The 26,120-nt window shown below is 36.1% G+C and overlaps 2 long non-coding RNA genes across 2 annotated transcripts in view; one reads left to right on the plus strand and one right to left on the minus strand.

Annotated features, from left to right (window-relative positions):
* The first annotated feature begins 2,456 nt into the window (after window positions 1-2,456).
* On the plus strand, window positions 2,457-22,548 carry LOC140496867 (uncharacterized). Its single transcript, XR_011964427.1, has 3 exons — window positions 2,457-3,152; window positions 16,582-16,641; window positions 21,482-22,548. It is a non-coding gene; the product is annotated as an uncharacterized lncRNA (long non-coding RNA).
* Window positions 21,564-26,120, minus strand: part of LOC140496866 (uncharacterized) — a 42,741-nt gene continuing 38,184 nt past the window's right edge. Inside the window, exon 4 of the long non-coding RNA XR_011964426.1 lies at window positions 21,564-23,259. This is a non-coding gene — a long non-coding RNA (uncharacterized lncRNA). The remainder of the gene's footprint in view (window positions 23,260-26,120) is intronic.

Below are 26,120 nucleotides of genomic sequence, written 5' to 3' on the forward strand. Positions count from 1 at the left end.
AGGCAAGCAAAAGACTTTTCAGTGGAGGGAAGAAGAAGGGAGGTGAGAGAAAAACATGAAGTTTACTCTCATCATATTCGACTGAAGGAAGGAATAAAATGCACACTCATTTTGGTATGAAAACCTATCTTACAATACAGGAAAGTGGGGGAGAAGGGGATAAGCAGGGTGGGGGGGAGGATGGAAGGGAGGGCAATGGGAGGAGGGAGCAATTTGAAGTCAACACTCTTGGGGAGGGACAGGGTCAAAAGAGAGAATAGAAGCAATGAGGGGCAGGATAGGATGCAGGGAAATATAGTTAGTCTTACACATGACTATTATGGAAGTCATTTGCAAAACTACACAGATATGGCCTATATTGAATTGCTTGCCTTCCAAAGGGAATGGGTGGTGAGGGAGGGATGAAGAGAAGTTGGAACTCAAAGTTTTAGGAACAACTGTCGAGTACTGTTCTTGCTACTAGGAAATAAGAAATACAGGCAATGGGGTATAGAAAGTTATCTGGCCCTACAGGACAAAAGAGAAGATGGGGACAAGGGAAGGGAGGGATGATAGAAGAGAGGGCAGATTGGTGATAGGGGCAATTAGAATGCTCAGTGTTTTGGGGTGGGAGGAGGGGACAAATGGGGAGAAAATTTGGAACCCAAAATTTTGTGAAAATGAATGTTAAAAGTTAAATAAATAAATTTAAAAAAAAAGACAAACAGGAAAAAGAAAATGTAAGGCAATCAACAATGTTAAACTGTTTACATTCCTACATAGGAAGAGAGATTCTTGTCATTGTTAAGAACTTTAATACTAGAAAAAAATTTTAGTCTAAATTTCCTAGAGGAAGGTAACCTCGGGTGAAATTTGACTTTGATGGAAAAGTTAAGGTTTCAATGGTAAATTTGATTTTATGATTGCTATTTAATCAGGAACTAGAACATGTATAGAAAGGCATGTAAGCCACTTAAGACTTGCTTCAAAAGGTGTTCCTTAGCCAAAGTGAAATTATAATCATATTTGAAACCTGGTTATTGGAACTTGCCATTTTTATGCTATAGGACTATTAAGTGACTGTTCTTCTGAGTCTAACTCCAGGTACGGATAGCAAGAAAGGCAATCTTAGCCTCCAATGCATGATGCCAGCAAGCCTGTGAGATGCTGGTATGAACTGAAAAAGGTGATCTCATGGGAAAGGTGGGAGAGCGGCTGTTCAGCCTGGGCTGAGGTAGGATTCTCCTGACTCACTTTCCCCGCTGACACCTGGCAAACGTTGTCTGACTGAATGCAAGTTGACAATCTATTCCTGCCTGGAATTGACATGAAGTTGGGGAGATATTGTATCACTGCAATGTCCCTACTCTTGGTGGCTATTTCCTGTAGTCAAAAAGTTTGTAAGCTTAATACCAGATCTATTAAATTATAGATAATTGGTAGGGGAACATCTGAGGTTAAGTCTAAAATTAAGCTATTAGGCTTAGGACTTTAGACCAACAACAATAAGTTAGGGTCCTTTAATTCTTAGTAATACTGTGGAGACAATTAGGTCAAGAGCTTGTGAACTTAGCAACATAAATATTATTTGTGTCTCAGTTGATTAATGTTTAAAAAAAAATTCTCTTGTGGTCCATATTATAAATACTTTAAAAAGAAGTATCACCTGACCAAAAGTTGGAATTGTTTTATCTGCTATAAACTGTTAAAAATGAAAAATAAAATAAAAAAAAAAAGAACTTTAATACTATTAGGGCACTTTAAAAGGGCAATTCATAGACAAGAGGGCATGAGTATGAATTGACTATGATGGAATGATATCCAAAAGAAAAAAAAATTAAGGGATAAGGAGGAATGTACTGGGAGAAGAGGGAAGGGAGGAGTAAAATGGGGCAAATTATCTCACAGAAAGAGGCACAAAAGACCTATTATAGTGGAAGGAAATATGGGAGGGAAACATCACCTGAGCCTTTTTCTCTTCTGATTTGATTCAAAAAGGGATTAGCATACTCAAGCAATTGGGTAACTAGAAGGTGCAATGGATAGTATAGTAGACTTGGAATTAGGGAGATAGAACTTTTAATCCTGACTCAAACTTACTAATTGTGTGACAACAGGCAGGTCTCTTTACTGCTTTCAGCCTCAACTTTCTCATCTGCAAAACAGGAGCAATCATAGCCCCTAACTCACAGTGTTGTTTTCAGGATCAAATAAGATGAAATAGTTTCTTTGAGAACTTCATAAATGTTAACTAATATTTTAAAAAGAGGAAATGACTGCCATGAAAAATCAAAAGGCATTAATAACACATTGTGTAAATATCATCGGAGTATAATATGTAGCATGGAAAGGTTTTTAGGTGTGGAGAGCAAGGACACAGCAAATCTTCATGTTAAAAAAAAAGGATTGTGTGTAACCTTTGTGATGAAAAGGGTCATATCCAGGCAAGCTGTCTGAGGACCGTGTCACAATGAAGGGAGATCAAGTGTAGCTGGGCCAGTTTCAAGAGCCCAGTATGAAAGGGGAAGAGGAATAATGAAGCTGGTAACACCTGCCCAAATGAATACAGGAATGCCTCCTGGAAGCGTAAGAGGAGAATGTGGCAACAAGAGAAGACTCAAGGAAGACATAGAAGATGGATTTCAAGTGGTGGCAGCAAAAAAAAGAAAAATAGATAAAATAGGTAGGGAAGAACAAGAATCCATGGAAGAAGATTCCAGAGAAAAATGGGTTCTTACAGAGGGAAGAAGACATCAAACATTTAACTCAAAATGGACTGCTTTGTCTGAAGTATGCAATGGAGTGAAAGAAGAGGAGGGGAAGCATTCAGAGAAATTACTGGAATAAAAAAACCCAAAGAAATAAAACCAGACTAAAAGATTCATTTTGTTAGAACTCAACCCCAGAAGAAGAAGATAGAAAGGAGGGAGTGTCACATAGAGCTTGTGAAAAGAGGAAGATGTATAAGAAGAGGAGGAAAAGAGGAGGAGAAAAGAGTATGTTCAAACAGAGCCTTGAAGGACTAACTAAATAAAATCAACTAAGTGTGGGGGAGATACAGCTTAAAATAGGAACATGTCATACAAGTAGCACAAGAATGTCCAAGTATAGAGATACAGCCTAAGGGGATTTAAAAGAAGAGACTCTGGATGCAGTATAGCATGCAAAACAAGGTTAAATAAGATGAGAAAAATTTATTTGTATAAAGGGAATGGGTATATTTGTATAAAGGGAATAAGTATTGGGGGGGAATATTGTATAAAGGGATGGGATTTTAAAAATACATTGTGTATTTACAAATATACATAGATACATGTATGTGTACGTGTATATACATACACGTACACATACACACACATGCACCCTCTGGGTTACATTTATATCCATGAATGGGGTGTATCATGGTAATGTTGGTTTGATTATATATTTCTTTTTCTATTGCCATTGTCACAAGTCTAGTAGAAATCATAATTCCCATTTCCTACACTATTACAAAGGCTCCTTCTTGGTGTCCCTACTCTTTACCCACCCCAAATCCATTTTTCATACAACTGTCAGATTATTCTTCCTTATGCATAAAATTTACTTCAGTTTCCTACTGAATTTCATATTCCTTAGCCTGACATTCAAGGTTCTCTGCAAGTCATTGACTTATTCCACAAGGATTTCCAGGATTTCTTTCTGGTTCAGTGTACAAATTGGACAATTTAATGCCTCTCATACAATACATCATGTTTTCTCACTTTTGCTTATTCCTTTCGTTACATAATGAAAACCTTCCCTTCCATCTCCACAAATTGAAATCCTATCTATACTTTTAAGATACAGATTAAACCACTCCCTCCATGAAGTTAACCCTGATTGCCGAAGTCAGAAATTATTTTGTCTGCTTCAACCTACTTATTTTATTTAGTACTTTCTACCTGTCTAGTGCCCTTATTAGAGTGTATTATGAATGTTAATACTGTTTAATTATTATAGTTTGTTAGTACATATTACTGTATATTCATTTTGCCCTCCTTCCCTCCCCTAGCAAACACCACCTAACTCAATTGTAATGTGAGTTTTATAAAGATAGGCCTCTCTTTTTTAATTCTTTGAGCCCTTAGGATAATGCTTTGCACATTATAGGCTAAGTAAATGGTTGTTGAATACAATGTTGAATGAATGAAGGATAAATTCTCCCCTCTTTCAAAAAATATGGAATAAAACTATCATTTAAGGGTACAAACCCATTTCTATATACAAGAAGGATGATGAAGAGAGAGAATTTTAACAGCATCTCAGGATATGAATAAAATGAGTCTATAAGAACTGAAGGAGTTTATACGGGTAAACATGATAGTAGTCTGGAAAATGATTGAAGAAAAGGGAAAGTGCTGATGGATTTTTCATGTAATAAAGAGGTTTGGAAAAGTAAATGGCATGATATAATTTTTCCTGAGCCAAGCTATCATAAATAAACAAAATTCACTTCTCAAAAGCTTGGAAAAAGTAGAAGGTATGTGGAAGATGAAACAGTTTGGATTAGAAGAAATTAAAATTTTTTTTTACTAATTTATTTAACTTTTAACATTCATTTTCACAAAATTTTGGGTTCCAAATTTTCTCCCCATTTGTCCCCTCCTCCCACCCCAAAACACTGAGCATTCTAATTGCCCCTATCACCAATCTGCCCTCTCTTCTATCATCCCTCCCTTCCCTTGTCCCCATCTTCTCTTTTGTCCTGTAGGGCCAGATAACTTTCTATACCCCATTGCCTGTATTTCTTATTTCCTAGTAGCAAGAACAGTACTCGACAGTTGTTCCTAAAACTTTGAGTTCCAACTTCTCTTCATCCCTCCCTCACCACCCATTCCCTTTGGAAGGCAAGCAATTCAATATAGGCCATATCTGTGTAGTTTTGCAAATGACTTCCATAATAGTCATGTGTAAGACTAACTATATTTCCCTGCATCCTATCCTGCCCCTCATTGCTTCTATTCTCTCTTTTGACCCTGTCCCTCCCCAAGAGTGTTGACTTCAAATTGCTCCCTCCTCCCATTGCCCTCCCTTCCATCCTCCCCCCCACCCTGCTTATCCCCTTCTCCCCCACTTTCCTGTATTGTAAGATAGGTTTTCATACCAAAATGAGTGTGCATTTTATTCCTTCCTTCAGTCGAATATGATGAGAGTAAACTTCATGTTTTTCTCTCACCTCCCTTCTTCTTCCCTCCACTGAAAAGTCTTTTGCTTGCCTCTTTTATGAGAGATAATTTGTCCCATTCCATTTCTCCCTTTCTCTTCCCAATATATTTCTCTCTCACCCCTTATTTCTTTTTTTCAGATATGATCCCATCCTATTCAATTCACTCTGTGCTCTTTGTCTCTCTCTCTCTCTCTCTCTCTCTCTCTCTCTCTGTGTGTGTGTGTGTGTGTGTGTGTGTGTGTGTGTGTGTGTAATCCCACCCACTACCCAGATACTGAAAAGTTTCAAGAGTTACAAATATTGTCTTTCCATGTAGGAATGTAAACAGTTCAACTTTAGTAAGTCTCTTATGACTTCTCTTTGTTGTTTACCTTTTCATGCTTCTCGTCATTCTTGTGTTTGAAAGTCAAATTTTCTTTTCAGCTCTGGTCTTTTCATCAAGAATGCTTGAAAGTCCTCTGTTTCATTGAAAGATCATTTTTTTCCCCTGAAGTATTATACTCAGTTTTGCTGGGTAGGTGATTCTTGGTTTTAGTCCTAGTTCCTTTGACTTCTGGAATATCCTATTCCAAGCCTTTTGATCCCTTAATGTAGAAGCTGCTAGATCTTGTGTTATCCTGATTGTATTTCCACAATACTTGAACTGTTTCTTTCTAGCTGCTTGCAATATTTTCTCCTTGACCAGGGAACTCTGGAATTTGGCCACAATGTTCCTAGGAGTTTCTCTTTTTGGATCTCTTTCAGGAGGTGATTGGTGGATTCCTTGAATACTTATTTTGCCCTCTGGTTCTAGAATCTCAGGGCAGTTTTCCTTGATAATTTCATGAAAGATCATGTCTAGGCTCTTTTTTTGATCATGGCTTTCAGCTAGTCCCATAATTTTTAAATTGTCTCTCCTGGATCTATTTTCCAGGTCAGTTGTTTTTCCAATGAGATATTTCACATTGTCTTCCATTGTTTCATTCTTTTGGTTTTGTTTTGTGATTTCTTGGTTTCTCATAAAGTCATTAGCCTCCATCTGTTCCATTCTAATTTTGAAAGAAGTATTTTCTTCAGTGAGCTTTTGAACCTCCTTTTCCATTTGGCTAATTCTGCTTTTGAAAGCCTTCTTCTCCTCATTGGCTTTTTGAACCTCTTTTGCCAATTGAGTTAACCTATTTTTCAAGTTGTTATTTTCTTCAGCATTTTTTTGGGTCTCCTTTAGCAAGGTGTTGACCTGCTTTTCATGCTTTTCTTGCATGTCTCTCATTTGTCTTCCTAGTTTTTCCTCCACCTCTCTAACTTGATTTTCAAAATCCTTTTGGAGCTCTTCCATGGCTTGAGCACGTTGAATATTTATTCTGAATGTTTGGGATACAGAAGCCTTGACTTCTATGTCTTTCCCTGATGGTAAGCACTGTTCTTCCTCATCTGAAAGGAAGGAGGAAATATCTGTTCACCAAGAAAGTAACCTTCTATGGTCTTATTTTTTTCCCCCTTTTTCTGGGCATTTTCCCAGTTGGTTACTTGACTTCTGAGTGTCCTCTCCACACCCACCTGGCCTCCAGATCCACCCAGCCTCCACACAGCCAGCACTTGGGGTCTGAGATTCAAATGCTGTTTGCCAGCCTCAGGGCTTTGGGTGGGGGCAGGGCTACTATTCAGCGTGAGATTAAGTTCAGGTGCTCAGGTGGGGGCAGTGCCGACACACACAAAACTCAGTTCCCTCAGGGGTTTATGCAGAGACCTTCAACAATGGATCCAAGCTCCTGCCTGCTTTGGGAGCCCCTGTCTGTTGCTGCCTCCTGAGGGTGCCTGAGTTATGGGGACACCCTGCTACCCTCTCAGCAAGCTGAAAAGACCCTCTCACTGACCTTTGGCCCTGGGGGTGGAGGGACCTGCGTGGCTGCTGGAGAGTCTGTCCCTGAAGCCTGCTCGGATCTGCTCCCCTAGGTGCCACGAGGCCGAGTCAGGGCTGGGCTCTGCTCTGGATCCAGGGTGCAACAGACCTTTCGGGTCAGTTTTTCAGGTCTCTCTGGAACAGAAATCTCATCCACTCTGTTATTCTGTGGCTTCTGCTGCTCCAGAATTTGTTGGGAGGTCTTCTTTACAGATATTTCATGGGCTGTGGGTTCGGAGCTAGCATATGTGTATCTTTCTACTCTGCCATTGTGGCTCCTCCCCCCTCCTGTTTGTCTTTTTTTATTTCTCTTGAACCTTCTATTTGAAAGTCAAACTTTCTGTACAGTTCTTGTCTTTTCATCAGCAATGTTTTAAAGTCTTCTATTTCACTGAATATCGAATTTTCCCCCTGAAAGACTATACTCAGTTTTGCTGGAGAGATGATCCTTGGTTGTGATTCTCGCTCCTTTGATTTCTGGAATATCATATTCTAAATCCTCTGATTCTTTAATATAGAGGCTACTAAATTCTGTGTAATCCTGACTGTGAATCCACAATGTTTGAATTGTTTCATTCTGGCTACTTGCAGTATTTTCTCCTTGACTTGTGAGATCTGGAATTAAGCTAAGTTTTCATTTTGGAATCTCTTTCAGGAGGTAATCAGTGGATTCTTTCCCTTTCTATTCTACCCTCTGATTCTAGGATTATCAGGGTAGTGTAGGCTCTTTTCTTGATCATGGATTTCAGGTAATCAATAATTATCTCTCCTGGATCTAATTTCCAGGTCAGTTGTTTTTCCAATGTGATATTTCATATTTTTTTCTTCTATTTTTTTCGTTCTTTTGATTTTTTTAAAGACTTGTCTCATAAAGTCCCTATCTGCTTGCCCACATCTAATTTTTAAGAAATGATTTTCTTTAATGTACTTTTGTACTTCCTTTTCTGTTTGACCAACTCTATTTTTTAAAGAATTTTCTTCAGTGAATTTTTATTTATTTATTTTATTTTTCAAATTACATGTAAAGTAATTTCAACATTTATTTTATGTGATTTTTGAGTTCCAAATTTTTCTCCCTTCCTTCCTTCTCACCTCCCTAAGACAGCAAGCAATTTGATATAGGATATACACGTACAGTCAGGTTAAACATATTTCCACATTAGTTATGTGGTGAAAGAAGAATCAGAACAGAAGGGAAAAACCAAGAGAAACAAAACAAGTGAAAATAACATGCTTCAATCTGCATTCAGATTCTATAGTTCTTTCTGTGGATGTAGAAAATATTAATCCATCATGTTATCCATCATGAATCTTTTGGAATTGTCTTGGATTATTGTATTGCTGAGAAGAGATAACTTTATTGTAGTTGATCACCATACAATATTGTTATTACTATGTGCAATATTCTCCTGGTTCTGCTCATTTCACTTTGTATGAATTTGTACAAGTATTTCTGAAATTTACCTGCTCATCATTTCATATACCACAATAGTATTTCATTAATTCCTATACCACAACTTGTTCAGCCATTCTCCAATTGATGGACATCCCCTTAATTTCCAACTTTTTGCCACCACAGAAAGACCTCTTATAAATATTTTTGTACAAGTGGGTCCTCTTCCCTTTTTTTATGATCTTTTTGGGATACAGGCCTAGTACTGGTATTGTTGGATCAAAGGGTATGCATAGCTTAGTTGCCCTTTGGGAATAATTCCAAATTGTTCTCCAAAATGATTGGATCAGTTCACAACTCCAACAACAGTGCATTATTGTCTCAATTTTCCCACATCCTCTCCAACATGAATCATTTCCCCTTTTTGTCATATTAGTCAAACTGATAGGTATAAGGTGGTACCTCAGAGTTGTTATAATTTGCATTTCTCTATTCGATAGTGATTTAGAGCATTTTTTCATGTTACTATAGATAGCTTTGGTTTCTTTATCTGAAAAATGCCTGTTCATATCCTTTGATCATTTATCAATTGGAGAATGACTTGTATTCATATAAATTTGAATCACATTTCTATATATTTCAAAAATGAGGCCTTTATCAGAAATACTTGCTATAAAAATTGTTTCCTAGCTTTCCGATTTCCATCTAATCTTGGTTGCAATGATTTTGTTTGTGCAAATGCTTTTTAATTTAATGTAATCAAAATGATCTACTTTGCATTTCATTTGGTTATAAACTCTTCCATTCTTTATAGATCTGATAGGTAAACTATTCCTTGCTCTCCTGATTTTCTTCTGGTTATCACCCTTTATGTCTAAATCATGTACTCATTTTGATCTTATCTTGGTCTACAGTGTAAAGTGATGATCTATACCTAATTTCTGCCATACTATTCTCGTAGTTTTTGTCAAATAGTGAGTTTTTATCCCAGAAACTGGAGTCTTTGGGTTTATCAAATAATAGAGTGCTACAGTCATATACTACTATGTCTTTTGTGCCTAACTCATTCTACTGATCCACCACTCTGTTTTTTAGCCAGTACCAAACCACTTTATCACACACTTTCAAATTTGGCTTGGCTAGGACATTTTACATTTTTTTAAAATTAATTCCCTTGATATTCTTGCCCTGTTGTTCTTCTAGGTGAATTCTCTTATTATTTTTTCAAGCTCTATAAAATATTTTTGGTAGTTTGATTGGTATGGCACTGAATAAATCAATTAATTTAGGTAGAATTGTCATTTTTTATTATATTAGCTTGGCCTACCCATGAGCAATTAATACTTTTCTAACTGTTTAGATATGACTTTATTAGTGTGAAAGGTGTTTTATAATTATTTTCATATAATTCTTGGGTTTTTCTTGGCAAGTAGACTCCCAAATATTTTATATTGACTACAGTTATTTTCAATAAAACTTTTCTTTTTACCTCTTGCTACTAGGCTTTGTTGGTAATATATAGAAATGCTGATGACTTATGTGGGTTTTTAATACCCTTCAACTCTGCTAATGTTATTAATTTTTTCAAATAGGTTTTTAGTTGATTCAACACATCATCTCCAAAGAGTGATAGTTCTGTTTCCTCATTGCCTATTCCAATTCCTTTCATTTCTTTTACTTCTCTTATTGCTAAAGTCAGCATTTCTAGTACAATATTGAATATAGTGGTGGTAATGAGCATCTTTGTTTCACTCCTGATCTTATTGGGAAAGTTTCTAAGTTATCCACATTGCAGATAATGCTTGCTGATGGTTTTAGATAGATACTAAATATCATTTTGGAAAGTTCCATTTTTTTTCCTATGCTCTCTAATGTATTTAATAGGAATGGCTGTTCTATTTTGTCAACAGCCTTTTCTGCATCTATTGATACAGTCATATGATTTCTGTTAGCTTTTTTATTGATAAATTATTTTTATTGATAAATTACAATGATGGTCTTCCTAAAATTGAACCAGCCCTGTATTCCTGGTAAATCTCACCTGGTCATAGTGTGCTATCCTAGTGACATGTTACTTTAATCTCTTTGCTAATATTTTATTTAAAATCTTTGCATCAATATTTATTAGGGAAATTTGTCTACAATTTTCTTTCTCTGTTTTGGCTCTTTCTGGTGTAGGTATCAGCACCATATTTGTGTCATAAAAGGAATTTGGTAGGACTCTTTCTTTGCCTGTTTTTCTAAATAGCTTATATAGTATTAGAATTAATTATTCAAATGTTTGTTAGAATTCACTTGTAAACTCATCTGACCCTGGAGATTTTTTTCTTAGGGAGTTCATTGATGGCTTATTCAATTTATTTTTCTAAAATGAGCTTATTTAGACATTTTTTCCTCTTCTGTTAATCTGAGCAATGTATATTTTTGCAAATATTCATCCATTTCACTGAGATTGTCAGATTTATTGGCATACAGTTGGGCAAGATAGCTCTTAATTATTGGTTTAATTTCCTCTTCACTGGTGGTGCATTCATCCTTTTCATTTTTATACTGATAATTTGGTTTTTTTCCCTTTCTTTTTTAAAAAAATAATTATCTGTTTCATTCTTTTTTTTCATAAAGCCAGCTCTTAGTTTTATTTTTTAGTTCAATAGTTTTCTTAATTTCAATTTTATTAATCTCTCCTTTGATTTTTTGAATTTCTAATTTGGTATTTAATTAGGGATTTTTAATTTGTTCTTTTCCTAGCTTTTTTAGTTGCATGCCCAATTCATTGATCTACTTCTTCTGTATTTTATTCATGTGATCATTTAGAGATACAAAATTTCCCCTAAGAACTATTTTGGCTGCATCTCATCAATTTTGGTATGCCGTCTCATTATTGTCATTCTCTTTGATGAAATGATTGATCCTCTCTATGATTTATTGTTTGACCCACTTATTCTTTAGGATTAGATTACTTAGTTTTCAACTAATTTTTAGACTATCTTTCCATGGCCATTTATTACATGTAATTTTTATAGCTCATGATCTGAAAAGGATGCACTGACTATTTCTGTCTTTCTGCTCTGGATTATGAGGTTTTTGTGCCTTAATACATGGTCAATCTTTGTGTTGGCACCATGTACCACTGAGAAAAAGGTATATTCCTTTCTATCCTGTAATGTTAATTATGTTAATGAAAGTTAAAGATCTTCCCCACCCATTAATGAGCCTTCCCATTAAGGGAAGTTTGATTAGGGGAGATCTGTTTTTTTAGGAAGGTCACACCTTTCCTTAATTTCTAATGAGGCATTGGTTCTCAAGGGTTATGATGCCCTCTGGCTCTGAGAAGTATATATATATACTCTGAGATGAGGTTTTGTTTTGGGGCTTAGTCCTTGGAAGTGTTTGGTTGGCCAGATGACCCTCTGGGTGACCACTAAGGAGCCCTCTCCCCTCCCCCCCCACAGCTTTGAAAACCCAGATGTTGCTCCTTCTCTCTCTGGTAACTATGTATGTATGATCCAACAGTTGGATCTGTCTGTTGATCTGTGATGTATGTATTGCTTATGGTCAGACAGTTGGGAGCTCTGTCTGTTGGTTTTTTTCCTTTGAACTAAGTGAATTATATATATATATATATAACTTGATTAAAGTAGATTGTTGACCCCTCAAAAGTTGCTTTCCTTTTAGAAAAGCATATCTAAGAACCTGTACAGCAGACCCTCCTGTGTTACATATCCTGTTATCCCTCCTGTTACATATCCCCATTCAGTTTTCTCCAAAGGTCTATCACATTTAACTGTTCTAAAATCCTATTCACCTCCTTAGTCTCTTCCTTGTTTATTTTGTGGTTAGATTTATCTAGTTTTGAGAGGGGAGGTATAATAGTATGCCTCAACTAGTATAGTTTTACTCTCTATTTCTTCCTGTAATTCCGTTAACTTCTCTAAGAATTTAGATGCTACAGCACTTGCTGCACATATTTTTAGTATTGATATTACTTCATTGTCTATGGTATCTTTTAGCAAGATGTAGTTTCCTTCTCTATCTCTTTTAATGAATTCTCCTTTTACTTTTGCTTTGTCTGAGATCAGGATTGCTATCCCTGCTTTTTATATAATATATTCTATTCCAGCCTTTTACCTGTATTCTGTCTGTATCTCTCTGCTTCAAAAGTGTTTCTTGTAAACAACATATCATAGGATTCTGATTTTTAATCCACTTGGCTACCTGCTTCCTATTTATGGGAGACTTCATCCTATTAACATTCACTGTTATGATTGCTAACTGTGCATTTCCCTCCATCCTATTTTCCCCCTCTTTATACTTTCCTCTCACCTTTTACTCTTTCCCTTCTTACCAATGTTTTGCTTCTGGGTACCCCTCTCTCAATCTGGCCTCCCTTTTTATCATCTCCCCCTCTCTTTTCTTCCCCTCTTTTCCTTTTATTTGCCCCCTCTCTTCTGCCCTCATTTCTATCATTTCTTTTTTTATTATTTTGTAGCTATTTGGAATAGGATCTCCCTTTTTGTTACTACTTCTCAGATTTTTATTATATTATTATATAAAAATGTAGCTGATTTTTGAGGGTTTATTTTGTAACTTGCAACTCGATTGAAGTTATTGTCTCAATTAATGTTGTTGCTATTTCCCTAGAATTTTCCAAGGAAACCATTATATCATCAGCACAGAGGGATAGTTTTTTCCCACTCTTATTCTATATCTTTAACTTTGTTCTCTTGCCATTGCTATTGCTAACATTTCCAGAACTATATAAATCAATAATGGGGAAAGTGAGCATCTTTCCTTTACTCCTATTTTTATTGAGAAGGAGTCTAGTGTATCCCCATTGAATGTGTATGATGCTTGGGTGTTGGTTTTTTTTTTTATTTTAAGCAGATGCCTTTTATATTTTATATTTTAAAAGGTCCCTCTATGCCTTTACTTTATAGGGTTCTTGGCATAAATGAATGTTGTTGTACAAAGGATTTTTTTCTATCTATTGAGATAATCACATGGTTTTAGATGTTTTGGTTTTTATGATAATTATGTTTACATTTTTACTTAATGTAACCATCCTCGTATCCATGAGTATAAATCCCCCTTGGTCATAATAATTTATTTCATGGATAAATCATTGTAGTGTGTTTCACAGGATTTTATTTAAAAATTTGGACTCAATATTCATTAATGATCTTGGTCTATAGTTTTCTTTCTGTGTTTTATCCTTCTCTAGTTTTGATATGAGCACTACATTTGTCTCAAAAAAAAAGCATTCTGGGAGGGAACATTATTTCCCAATTTGGGGAACTAATTTGTGAATTGTAATGTATAATTTTTCACCAAAAGTTGGACAGAATTCTCCTGTCAATCCCATAAGAGATTTTTCTTTGGCAGTGCTTTTATTGCTAATCCTATTTTTTTTTTCTTCTGAGATTGGGATATTTAAGATCTCCATCTAGTCTTCTAACAGCATGAGTATTTTGTTTTTGAAAGTATTCCTCTATTTCTTTTTCATTCTAAATTTTCTAAGCATTTACCTGTGCTTGTGCACAGGTTCTGATTACTCTTTTTATTTATTCTGAATTTGTTGCGATTTTACCTTCTTATTTGCTCTTTTATTGATTTTGATATTAAAATGTCCCTCTATAACTATGCTTCATAGGCTTTTTCTTAGCATAAATGGGTTTTACCTTGCCCTCTTCTTTTTCATCAGATAGATCAACAATTAGTTTATCAATTTTACTAGTCTTCTCAATGAATCAGTTTTTAATTTTATTGACGATTCTTATGGGGTTTGTTTTTCAATTTATCTATTTTTCCTCTGGTTTTTAATATCTCCTCTTTTGTGCTTATTTTAGGTTTAGGCTTTCTACTTTTTTAGATGTATATCAAGTTCAGTAATTCTTTTATAGTTTTAGGGATATGATTTTTCCCCTGAGGACTGCTTTAGTTGCACCCCAGAAGTTTGAGTAGCTTATTTCATAATTTCTTTCATCTTCATCATATCCTTTTACATAATTATTATTGCTATGATTTGTTCTTTGATCCACTAAATGTTTAGAATTTCATCATTAAGTTTCCATTCAAGTTTGTGTCTTTTGTGGTCCTTGAACCAATGACTTCTTTTGTGGTATTATAATCGACAAAGATTGTATCTGCTATATCTGCCTTTTTACATTGTCTGCAATATCCCTATGCTGCGATATATAGTTGATTTTTAAAATAAGTTCCAAGTGTGAGAGTGCTGATACTTACTACTTTTGCAGTCCCATTTAGATGCCATAAGTCTTTTAGCTCTAGTTTCTCCAGCAATTTATTCAGTTCTATATTTTCCATTTTATCTTTCTGCTAAACTCATCTAAAATTGAGATAGAGATGCTGAAGTCTCATCCCTATTGCGTTGCTGTTTACATGTTCTTATAGCTCAATCGATGTTTCTTTTATGAATTTGGATACTAAGGCATTTGGAGCATATGTGTTTAATACTGGTGATGGTTTGTTGTCTCAGGTTCCTTTCAGCATAATATAGTTTTCCTCATTATTCCTTTTTATTTCTGAATGTTTGTTTTTAGCTTTGTCAGATAGTATGATTACAACTCTTGTTTTTGGGGATTCAACTGCTTCATAGTAGATTTTTTTTCCACCCCCTCAGCTTTATTTTGTGTATGTCCTTGTTTTGTAAACTACAGATTGTAGCGATATGCTTTCTTATTCAATCTGTCATTGTTTCATTTTATTGGGTTGTTTAATTCATCCACATTTAAAGTTGTGAGAATTAGGTTTGTATTTTCCTCCATGTGTCTCTAATACTGTTTTGTTTTGATGCTGTGACTTCCCTCACTGTACCCCTCGCTCTCTTTGGCTAAAAACACAGAACTATGTCTCTTTCCTTACTTTAATCTTTTTTTTTTTTAAGGTGGCTCTATTCTCACTGGCTTTCTTCCCCTTATCCCCAATCCCTATTTGCTGCCCCTTTGCCTTTGTTTCTCCTTACCTGGAATCTTACCATAGTCCTTACAGCCTCTCTAAAATGGCCATGCAAGTAAGAGAGAAATACCTCCTGCTGAAAGTAAAGAGCTTTGTAGATCTTAAAGGAATACATAAAAGTGAATTGACATTATTTCATTTTTTCTCATCTTATCTAATGGAGTTCAGAGAGACTCCATCCTAGGACAAGTAGCTATTCTCCTTTATACTATGAAATAGCAGAAGTGAATAAAACAAGCTTGTTCAAGAGTTGAAAAAAGTATTCTCTGTAGGCTCATTGAAAACACCCTTATCACAACTTTAGTAGGACAACAGGGATGATATTTGCTTGATCTTGTTCTCATGTGATTTAGATTCCTCTGCCAGGTCTCTACATTTATTCCATATTATTTAGAGATTATGAGTATAATAATCCGGCAACATCTTTTTAAACTGTTGTTCTTCAGCTTTTATGGATCTTTGTTGTATTGTGGCAACTTTGGGTAATAATTCTATGAAAATTTTATAAAATAGTTCATTGGTTGAGTTCTTAAAAATATCTTGAGGTGCACTAATAGTATGCGGACTTGTCATCTATCAGTTCATAAAAGATGGTGAGCTTCTGATGTTAATTCTAGCCATTAGATCATATATTGTTAGATGTCTAGAAGATTCTAAATTTGTGGAACTTGGTACATTGCAGTTTCTATCATTTCCTTGCATTATCTCCCTTGATCACAAAGCCTACGCTTTTTTAGGAAAGTCCTTTTGAAATTTCTGATGAGAGTGACTAGGTTGTAAATTGCCTTCATAAATTCCTCCATTTCCACAAACAAATCTGCATGATTCAGAGATTCCTCATCCACTTATTTTTGGTTCGGTTTATTTGGATTGTCTTTTGGATTTTGGTTGTTTTACAGGCTCTATTTGTAGGTAAAACACTTTTTGAAAAATCCGATTCAAATTGTTAGTCTTTGGTTGGTGAAATGATTACTTGTTTCAAAAGTATTTCTTTAGGTTTCATGTATTCTGAGAATACGTATCACCCTCTTCTTTTCTGACAAAAAAAGCTTAATCTTTCTGCAACTGATTGGTATATTTTACAGTTCATAAAGTAAACATTAAGAAAGATATTAAATGGATGTTATTTGCTTTAAATGTTTCCTTCCCATTGATATTTGATTTCAGGATGCTAGCAAGTCAAGTTTTCTCCCTGAGGACTTTATGCTCAATAAAGAGGAAACCAAGGTAGGTGCTAGAAATAGGTTCTCTAAAATTAGTAAACATCTCCTGTCTGCTGATAGAATACATCAATTGTATATTCATCCCCCATTTCTAACTGTGCAGGAATATCTGTTTCATTGATTGGCTGCCCATCAAATTGGAATCTGATCTACCTCTTTGACAAACCCTGTCATTCACACTAGACGTCCATTACTTTACTAAGTGGTATATGCCTCTAAATCTTAAACTGTACTGCAGAACCATCTTGCCCTGCCACCTTCAAATTAATGTGGCTGTTCTTTTGTCTTGAGGTTGGCGATCACTTGGCGATTTTGGGGCATTCTATTTTGTTTTGTTTTGTTTTTTTGCCATAACAAATCAGTAAACCATGTAATAAGGTATGGAGGCTTTGTGGTCTACATCTCTAGAGGGATGAAATCATAGATAATTGAAGTATAATTTTTGTTTAAGGTAAGTAGTTATGAAAACCCTAAACAATTAATCTTCTGATAAGGATTCTAACAGGTAGAATCGCAGATTTTCCCTTTTGTGGCCTATGGCCAACGACTTGAGTTAAATAGCAGCCAAGCCATTTATATGAGATGCCTACTTGTTGAGGGAATTGAATTAGATGTTGCTCAAGGTTGCTTTTGCAGTAAATCATCCAAGACAAGTTGCTTCACCTCTCTGGACTTTGGTTTACTAATCTACAAAATTTATATTAGATCACTTCTAAGGTCCCTCCCTGCTTAAATTCTATAGATATTAAATCAGAGAGTACTCAAAATAAATAATGGAGACCTAGATGGCAAAAATTACTGGAAAAATGATTTTAAGGTATAGCAATGCTAATATTTTTGGTTATTGTTCAGACCCTTGATTTCACTGATAAAAACCAGGGAACTCTGAAATGAAGAAATTCCATTTGCCCATGAATATCAGTTGTTCCACCATTTACTAATCTTATAGTTACCTGGGGCACTAAGAAATTAAAATAACTTGTCTCTAGTCACACACCATGTGGCAGAAGGACTTGAATCCAGATAATTCTGACTCAGGGTTTGGTTCTCTTATCTACTACATGATACTCTCATATTTAAGGAAAATTTTCCTTAGGACCAGTTGTTTCAAGTTGGAACATCTTACGAAGGGTGGAGGAACAGATCCTCTTTAAATGTTGATAACCCTGAGGGATAGTGAGTAGTTGAAGCCAAGTGCCAGCGCAAGGGCAACACAGAGAAGTGAGAACAAGCAGTTGCTCTGATTGGGAAGGTAAAAGCAATGGAGGAAGCAGGGTCGTCTCTGTGATCCCTAACACCAGATTCTAGGAATGGAGCTCTTGCAGGAAAGGTATCAAAATGGATTCAGTATCATTGAACAGAATGACTGCCCTCCCTCTCTACCTCCATATAGACCCCAAAAGGTTGAGGGTCTACTTCTTAAAATGTTTTTTTTTTAATGTGCTTATTTTTCTGTTTACTTTTTCACTTAAGTATCATAAACATAGTTAACCATGGCATTGCTTATTTACATGTAGCCTTGCTCAAATCAGCAGAGAGAAATCATGTACAAGAGATAGTTTTAAAATTATGGCATTTGACAGAATAGTTCTATGGCTGGAGACTCAGAAACTGGAAGTTTTCTCTAGGAGTAAGCTTGGCAATCTGGAGAGACGGTGAGTGGAACTGTGAATAATGGAAAGGAAGCCTTCACAATATGTTTTTTCCTCAATGTTTCCTGGGGCATGGTTTCAGAGGAAGACCATTTCTCTGGTAGGGAAAGGCAACCAAGGAATAACTGGGAGTACACCTGATCCATTTATGTCTTTGGAGTCAAATCGATATCTCCAAAACTTCATTCACTAGCACAACCCCATATCATACCACTGCTACATGTAAAATAAAGAAGCTGTAAGAAAAGGGTTTTGTAAGCTGCAAAGCACTATAAATTCAACCTGGTCTGGCTGGCAATAAAATGAACCTGACAAATCTGACAAAGATTTTAACGTGAAGGTAATAGTAGACACTAAACTATGGGAGACAGGAAATTCAGCTGTGAGGTATATTTTGTGAACTCCTCAGATGTTGAATATTGTTAAGATTTGGACGAAAAGTTTTGTAATTTTCCCTCCCCTCAGCACAACAAACAAGTAAAAGCTTCAATGGAGGAAGCAAATCATGGCAGCCAAGCAAGCTAATGTAGTCTTAGGCTTCACTGAAATGTATGATATTCAGATGAAGGGTGGTGATAGTCCTGTCATCAGACACAAGTGTTTGTGTTAAGTTCAGCTCAGTCTTCATAGTCCTCACTGAAGGGAGAAATAATTGTGAAGAAGTGATCCACCTTCTTGACTACCAACAGCAACTGTATATAAATCACCACCAACAGGCAGATAAGCCCCAGACCACCTGTGCTTTCTGGCCAGCTCTTACAGCCAGAATTTAGGAATTAACTCTTGTGAAGGGTCAGTCATCCCCACCAACTGCCAACCACTTCCCACCCAGATGGCAAGTAGGCTAGTCTAGCTGAAGTAGCAAGGTATCCCTAGGGAGGGAGATGAGGAAGCATGTGTTAGGTAAGTTAAACCACCATCATACCCACTAAGAGCCTGATTGAGATAAGACCAGGACCCTGAACCCAGGAGTCATCAAAATAGCAATACTTCCATCATGATGCCCAAAGCTATCATCCTTAGAAGCAACACCTTAGCTTGTCAACTCCTTATTACAGGTGCTATAGCTGCTCAGGGCCTGGAAGAAAGAGTTCTTGTCAGCAAAGTCACATGCATTGTCAAAGGATTCAATGTCAGAAACTGATGTGATTTTTGTCAGTGAAAATGACAATTAATAAGCATTACCATTTGTTTTGTTGCTACCCCATAAGGATCATGGGACTTTTCCATGTGACTTATAGCTGAAACTTTCCATATGTGTAGTCTCCACCATCATTAGAATGTGAAGACTATCTTTTCTATTTGCATGTTCATGACTTCGTACAGTGATTTGCATACAGGAAGTTTTCAACAAGTGCTTTTTTTTTCATTTGTTCATTCGTTCTGGGCACATTTCACAAACACTGACAAACTAGAATACAACCTGAGGAAGGTAGAAGAGTCCATACCACACAGGAATTAATTGAAGGAACTATGTTTAGCCTAGAGAGAAGAAGACAAGTGAGGGCCATGATGCCATCTTGAAAAGTATATGAAGGGTTGCCATGTATAAAAGGGATTGGATTATTTTAATTGGCAAACAGAATTAAATTCTGAGGAAACAGAATTAAAAGCAATGGGTGAAAGGGACAAAAGCATTTCAATGAAAAGAATTCCCTGAAAGAACTGTCCAAAAGAGGAAGAGTCTGCCTCAAAAAGTAGTGAAAACCCTCATACTAAAGATAATCAAACAAAGCAAAAGGTAAGTAGTTTCTAATGAGGTACAGATTGGCCTAGATGGCTTCTTGATCTGAGAATATGTGATCTAAATCATTGGCAAAAATAGAATTTTAGGACAATCTGCAGATTCCTCATTAAATCCATAATGGAAAAGTGACTAACGTTATTTAAGCCAGATCTATCCATTTCTACTGTTTCTCATGATCTAAGACAATACAGACAAGGGCCAGGTCCTATAATTTCAGAGGCATTTGGAGGTGTCAGCAAGTCCCAAATGCCCCCACACTCTATCTTTGCCTGCTTTGAACACTTAAGATCCCTTCATCCCTTGAGAACAATGCTGATTCTAAAAGGACAATTGGTTTTGAGTCTCAGCTCTGACATTTACCAACTGTATGATTCTGGACAAGGGACCTAATCTTTTAGAGCCTGTTTCTTCATCTATAATATGGGGGTAGGACTGTTTATACTACCCACCTCACAAGGTTGTTATTATTTTTAAAATGCTGACACTGCAAAACATAAATTCTATATAGGTCATTGTCAGAGATAAAGTCCAACATACACCAAAACATGTATAACAGCAGTTTCTGTGGCAACAAATAACTAGAAACAAAGCAGATGCACACTCGATTGCAGAAAATCTAAGCAAATGATGGTAGTTGAATATACTGGAATATTACCCATCACTCACAGGGTAATTAAGTCATAAAAAATGATAACTATGAAGAATACAGAGAGACACAGGAAGACAGATATGAAAAGATGTAAAGCAGAGCCATGAAAACAATATATATGACTACCACAATGTAAACGAAAACAGCAATAACAAAAAAATTAGTATCTAAAACTCTGTAATTATAATGACCAAGCTTGGCCATTATAGAGGCATGAAAATGTATCTATACAGATACAGAAGATAGATGAAAATGTACCTCTCTCCTTTCTCTGAAAAAGTAGGAGACTACAGAGGTAGAATAAATCATATACTGATGGACTTAGTTGATGTATTCATTTTATGGAATTTTTTTTCAATTTCTCTTTCATTGTTAGAAGAGGGGAAAGGAATGGAATATATTGGGAAATTAAGACATAAAAACAAAATGTATCAGTACCAAAATGGAGCTGTTATTCTTCATATATCGTGGAATGAAGGTTCTGAGAGTTTACTTTCATAAAAGAGAGAGATGAAAAGAGCCTGAGGGCATGAGGAATCCAGGTGGACTAGAGCTAGAGGGGAAGGTGGAGAAAGAGTATTTGTAACCAAAGGGACAAAGGAATCAGAAAATGGTCTGTAGGGTCTTTGAATAGGATTGATCTTATATGTAACTATCCAAAGCAAATTAAATCTTGAGATTTCTTTTGCCACCCATATAGATACTCAACAACAAAGAAAGAAAAAAGGAAATGAAAAAGAAGCAGACTCTATTCAATATCTTTGAGATTAGTTGTTTGGTGTTTTTATGTCCACAGACTGATCTGGCACATACGAAGTAACATGGATGTACCAAGATACAGTGGCAGGTCTTCTCAATGACAAGCAAAGTCAACTTAGTTACCCTCATATTTTCATATTTATTGAACAAACCCTACTAAAATAGCTAAAATACAATGCGTACTTGTAGTGCATTATTAAAGATCACATCATTACAAAAGCCTGCTTTTTCAGCAATACACAACTGCAACAATTCATAAATGCCACAACTGCTAAATACGGTTTCTTGCTCTATATACAGTACAGCTGGCATAAACTAAACTAACAAAAGGAGAGTTGGGGAAATGCACAAGAAAGGGGACACAATGGGGAGGTGGGAAGGAGATGCAAGGGTACTGTGAGAAGGCAGAGAAGGAAATGAAGTGCATGCAGTGGTGTTTAACAGTCAGAAGCTAAACAGTTCAGAACAAGGCCTGCCCTGTCAAAGGAGGAGCTAAAAAGACAGAGTTATATAAAAAAATTAAGGTGGGCTTTCAGACCGTGGCTAACACAACATTTCATGAGTAGATGGTATTGTCTGGTTTACTTTGGGTCAGTTTCACTGGGAACAAGAACAAAAACGTAAAATCTAAGGATTGCCAATCCCTGCTCTGCCATTTAAACAAATCAAATGTTCCATTTTAATTCTTAAAGGAAGGAGTAATTGTCATATTCTTATGGATTTTAAAGAGTTCGTTTAAAAACTTGTCCCCTTCTCCAAATGTCTTCCAGACAGAGTAGTCTTTTAAAAGAATTTCGTAAAAACCCTTGCCAAGTTATTGCTTTTCCTTTCTCTCAGTTAGGCAGGCAAGGGTACAGAGAGGAGATTTATAAGTCAATTACATTTTGTGGTTGCTCCCGCTACAACTGCATATTGTGAGCACACGCTGCTGTAACATCGGTGCTTCACGGGCTTCAGGAGTATTCACTCACCCTACAACACTGAATAGGAAAGCCACACTGAAGACACAAGAAAACATGTCAGTCCAGTCTACGGAACAACATTCAAAAAAACAAAGTACCAACACCTTCTTAGGACATGGAAAAAAAATAACTCCATCAGAGCTACCTTGCCAAGGAGCATGTTTAAAGTCCAAAATAGCACCATTCATCAGTGTCTCAAATCCTGTGGCAGCATCTCAATCACTTACCACAAGGAAACAATGAGTTTCAAACTACTTCTATACATCAAGAGTACATGGATAAAATATAGAGATATACAGACAATTGATGAACATAAACTACTAGGCTTGTTACATCTAAATGAAAAAAAAAATGGGGACTCTCAGCCTCTGCAAGGAGCAGTTGGGAGCTATGTGAGTGGAAAGTGAAAATTTACCAGTTGCATATGAGCAGTTAAGAGTGTGAATAGTGGAAGACAATGTTGTAGGAGAACCAGGCCTGAAGGCCCACCTGTAATGTTTGTAAACGTGGATTCACAGTGTGAAATTCTGAGTTTTCACTGAAGTCAGAATGATTAAAAACTGATTTTATGATACATATTTGTCCACTGTAATTCTCTAAAGGAAGGCTCAGAGTCCCATAGTTTCTTCTTATACTTGATGATTTACACAGAAATAATTTCCATATATGACACTATGACTTCATCATTACCCATACATCATATGTAATACAAATGGAGGAATGATGATTAAAAAATGTAGAGGTCATTGATCCTTGTGGAGCCACGTCCGTCACCACTGCGTAGCATCACGGATGCGGCTGCAATCTCATCTTGCTTTTTTCGATTAACTTCCCTGGGAACAGGGGCATTCTCCTGAAAAGTGAGCACACACGCACAAGCAGACACGCACACACATGTACACACACACACACACACAGAAAGTTAGCAGCATTTCTTTAATAATTATCAATTTGCCTCCCACTATCCCATGACAGTTTTGAACTTATAATGTTTGCATATCAAATAGTTAGTTTCTATATAAACATTAGAGACACATGTAAATGTTTAGCATGACAAAGGTAATTTTGAAAAAATATTGTTTTCTGAGCTTTTCATCTTATATGCAGGATAACCTTGGCTAGATTAAACTAGAAAATTGGTCTTATGAATTAATACTGTTAGGAAATTATATATATATATATATATAGATATATATATATATATAGTATATATTGGACCTGGATTATAATACCACCCTAGCTACCTACTGACTTACTAGCTCTATGACCCTGAAGCAAGCCATTTCTTGCCTCTGAGCCTCAGTTTTCTCACCTTTAAAATGGACGTAATAATGCTTGTAGTACATCCTTCAAAGGATTTTTGTAAGGCTCAAATGAGATTCTGTTTTGTGAAAGTCTAAAAAGCCATATAAACGTCAGTTACTGTTACTGTTACCAGTTTCCCTGGTCCTTTTCTATTTTAGTTACAGGCTTGGAACTCAGACATCATGTCCCTCCCCCCGACCCTGATTCATGTTATCTCTGTGATAAATAACAAAGCACAGATGCTAAAACCAAACAAACAATAACAGAGTAGGATCATAATGAACCAAATTTAACATATAGTTGAACTAGTAAAAAAAAAATCACTATTCCTACCATGTGTCCCATATTAAATATCAGCTCCATCTGTTTTATGTTTGGTGAATTATCTGGTTTCTTCATATGTAAATTCTAGTTATATCCATACTCATTCTTGGACGGTATGTAAGAAGTCCCAATAAATAGAATTTCCATAAATTCAATGAAAAGTGCAGTATGAACTCCAAGTGCTCTTACCTTTTATTCATTAGAGTACAGAAACTTAAAATGAAAATACAGACATTTTTGCTGATCTAAGCAGATTCCCAACTGTAGTATATTGGGCAGTTCCTTTCAGCTGTGAAAATAATTCTGTCATGTGATCATAAGATAAAGAAACCTGCTGTGGCTCCTGTAGTTTTAAAACAACTTTCTTTTTCAGCCACCCAGTTTGTATGGATCATAGCATGAGCTAGTTAAATAGCAGAACCTGTGAGTTTCATCAGTATTATAGCCTTGGATGGGCAAGGAAGAAAATAAAAGATGTTTCACTCAATAATTAAACCTTTCATATGGTTGGAAAAACACCAATCTTCTCTTTTGGGGGGTCAGACCAATAACCTACAAAAGTAATTCATATTCTCCTAAAATCCAGGAAATAAAATTTGCAGAATTTTTCTGGACCCCATTCTTAATAATCATCAACTTCTTTTCCATGGGAGCACTCTCCTTCCTCATAACATAAGATACAGGACACACAGAATGAAACAGAGTTGGTTAAGTGTCTGATGAATTCATAAACACCAACCCTAGACAAAACTATTTTTTTTCTTCCAATATATCCCCATTCAATCTCCATCAAATGGAGTTTGGCTCACAGAACTCCTTATTGCATGTAAAAAAAAAAAAATACAAACTCCTGAACCTAACATTTGAGGCCCTCTACAACCTGTTTCCAATCTATTAACCTTATTCAAATAAGTCCCTTACAAACACTCTTTATGTTCTAATTTAGCCAAACTGGAACATTGTCCATTTCCCTGATGTTGTCCTGCCCTCTACTGCCTCTCTGTAGATATGCAGCTCATCTCACGTGCCTGGAAATGTATTTCTTCCAGAGCTCTATCTGAGGATTCCCATCCCTTTTTTCAAGGTTTAACTCAGATGCCACCCCTTCCATGAAGTTTTCCCTCAACAAAAATTGTTATCTCCCTCTCAAATTTTCCTAGGGCATGTTTAGATTTCTCCCTTTGCCCTTTTCACTTCTGAGACTCAGTCATATTTATTTGTATACATTATCCCCCTATTCCAACAAGAGTTCCCTGAAGGCAGGGACTTCATCATTTTTCATCATTTTTTTCTATCACCAGTACCTAGAACAGAGCTATCTATCTATCTATCTATCTATCTATCTATCTATCTATCTATCTATCTATCTATCTATCTGTCTGTCTGTCTGTCTGTCTGTCTGTCTTTCTGTCTGTCTGTCTGTCTGTCTATCCAGCTATCATTCAGACCTACTCCTTCCACCAGTGTAAATTAGCAAATCACCTATGAATTATAGTCTTAAAATATTGCCAGGCAGACTAAGTTCAGTGACTTGGTTATGGTCACATCGCCAGTATATTAAGACAAGATTTGAACCCAATACTTCCTCACTCCAAAGCTATTCCTTTGCCATATTGCCTCTCATGCTTTATGCAAAATAGTAGTTTCTTAACAAAATTTTTGTTAAGATGTTTAAGGATGGGGGGTGATGTTCATTGAATCAATCATCTACTCAGCCTACTCCACTTAAAGAAAACTAGCTTAGTCAGATGATAACATCTCTATGGAATCACTCAATGAATCAAGGACACTAAACTAGGTATGAGAAATCTCGGAAAGCCAGAAATATATTGGTTTTACTTAAGAAGACAAGGTCATACCTCCATAAGTCTTCTATAAAAATAGCAAGCCAGTTCAAAATGTAAGCATTCATGTGCCTAACAGCAGAAAGGGAAGAGAAGCTTCAGCCAATCCCCTGAGAGGAAACTGCTCTGAGAGGAAAGAGATGAGCTTTGGTCTCTTTGCGCCCCCCTTGACCATAGGAGGACTTTGTGAACTTGCAGGGTCAGATAATTTGAACTTACTGATGTCCTAGCACTGTTCCTG

This window comes from Notamacropus eugenii, chromosome 3 (assembly GCF_028372415.1).
Source record: "Notamacropus eugenii isolate mMacEug1 chromosome 3, mMacEug1.pri_v2, whole genome shotgun sequence".
NCBI lineage: Eukaryota > Metazoa > Chordata > Mammalia > Diprotodontia > Macropodidae > Notamacropus > Notamacropus eugenii.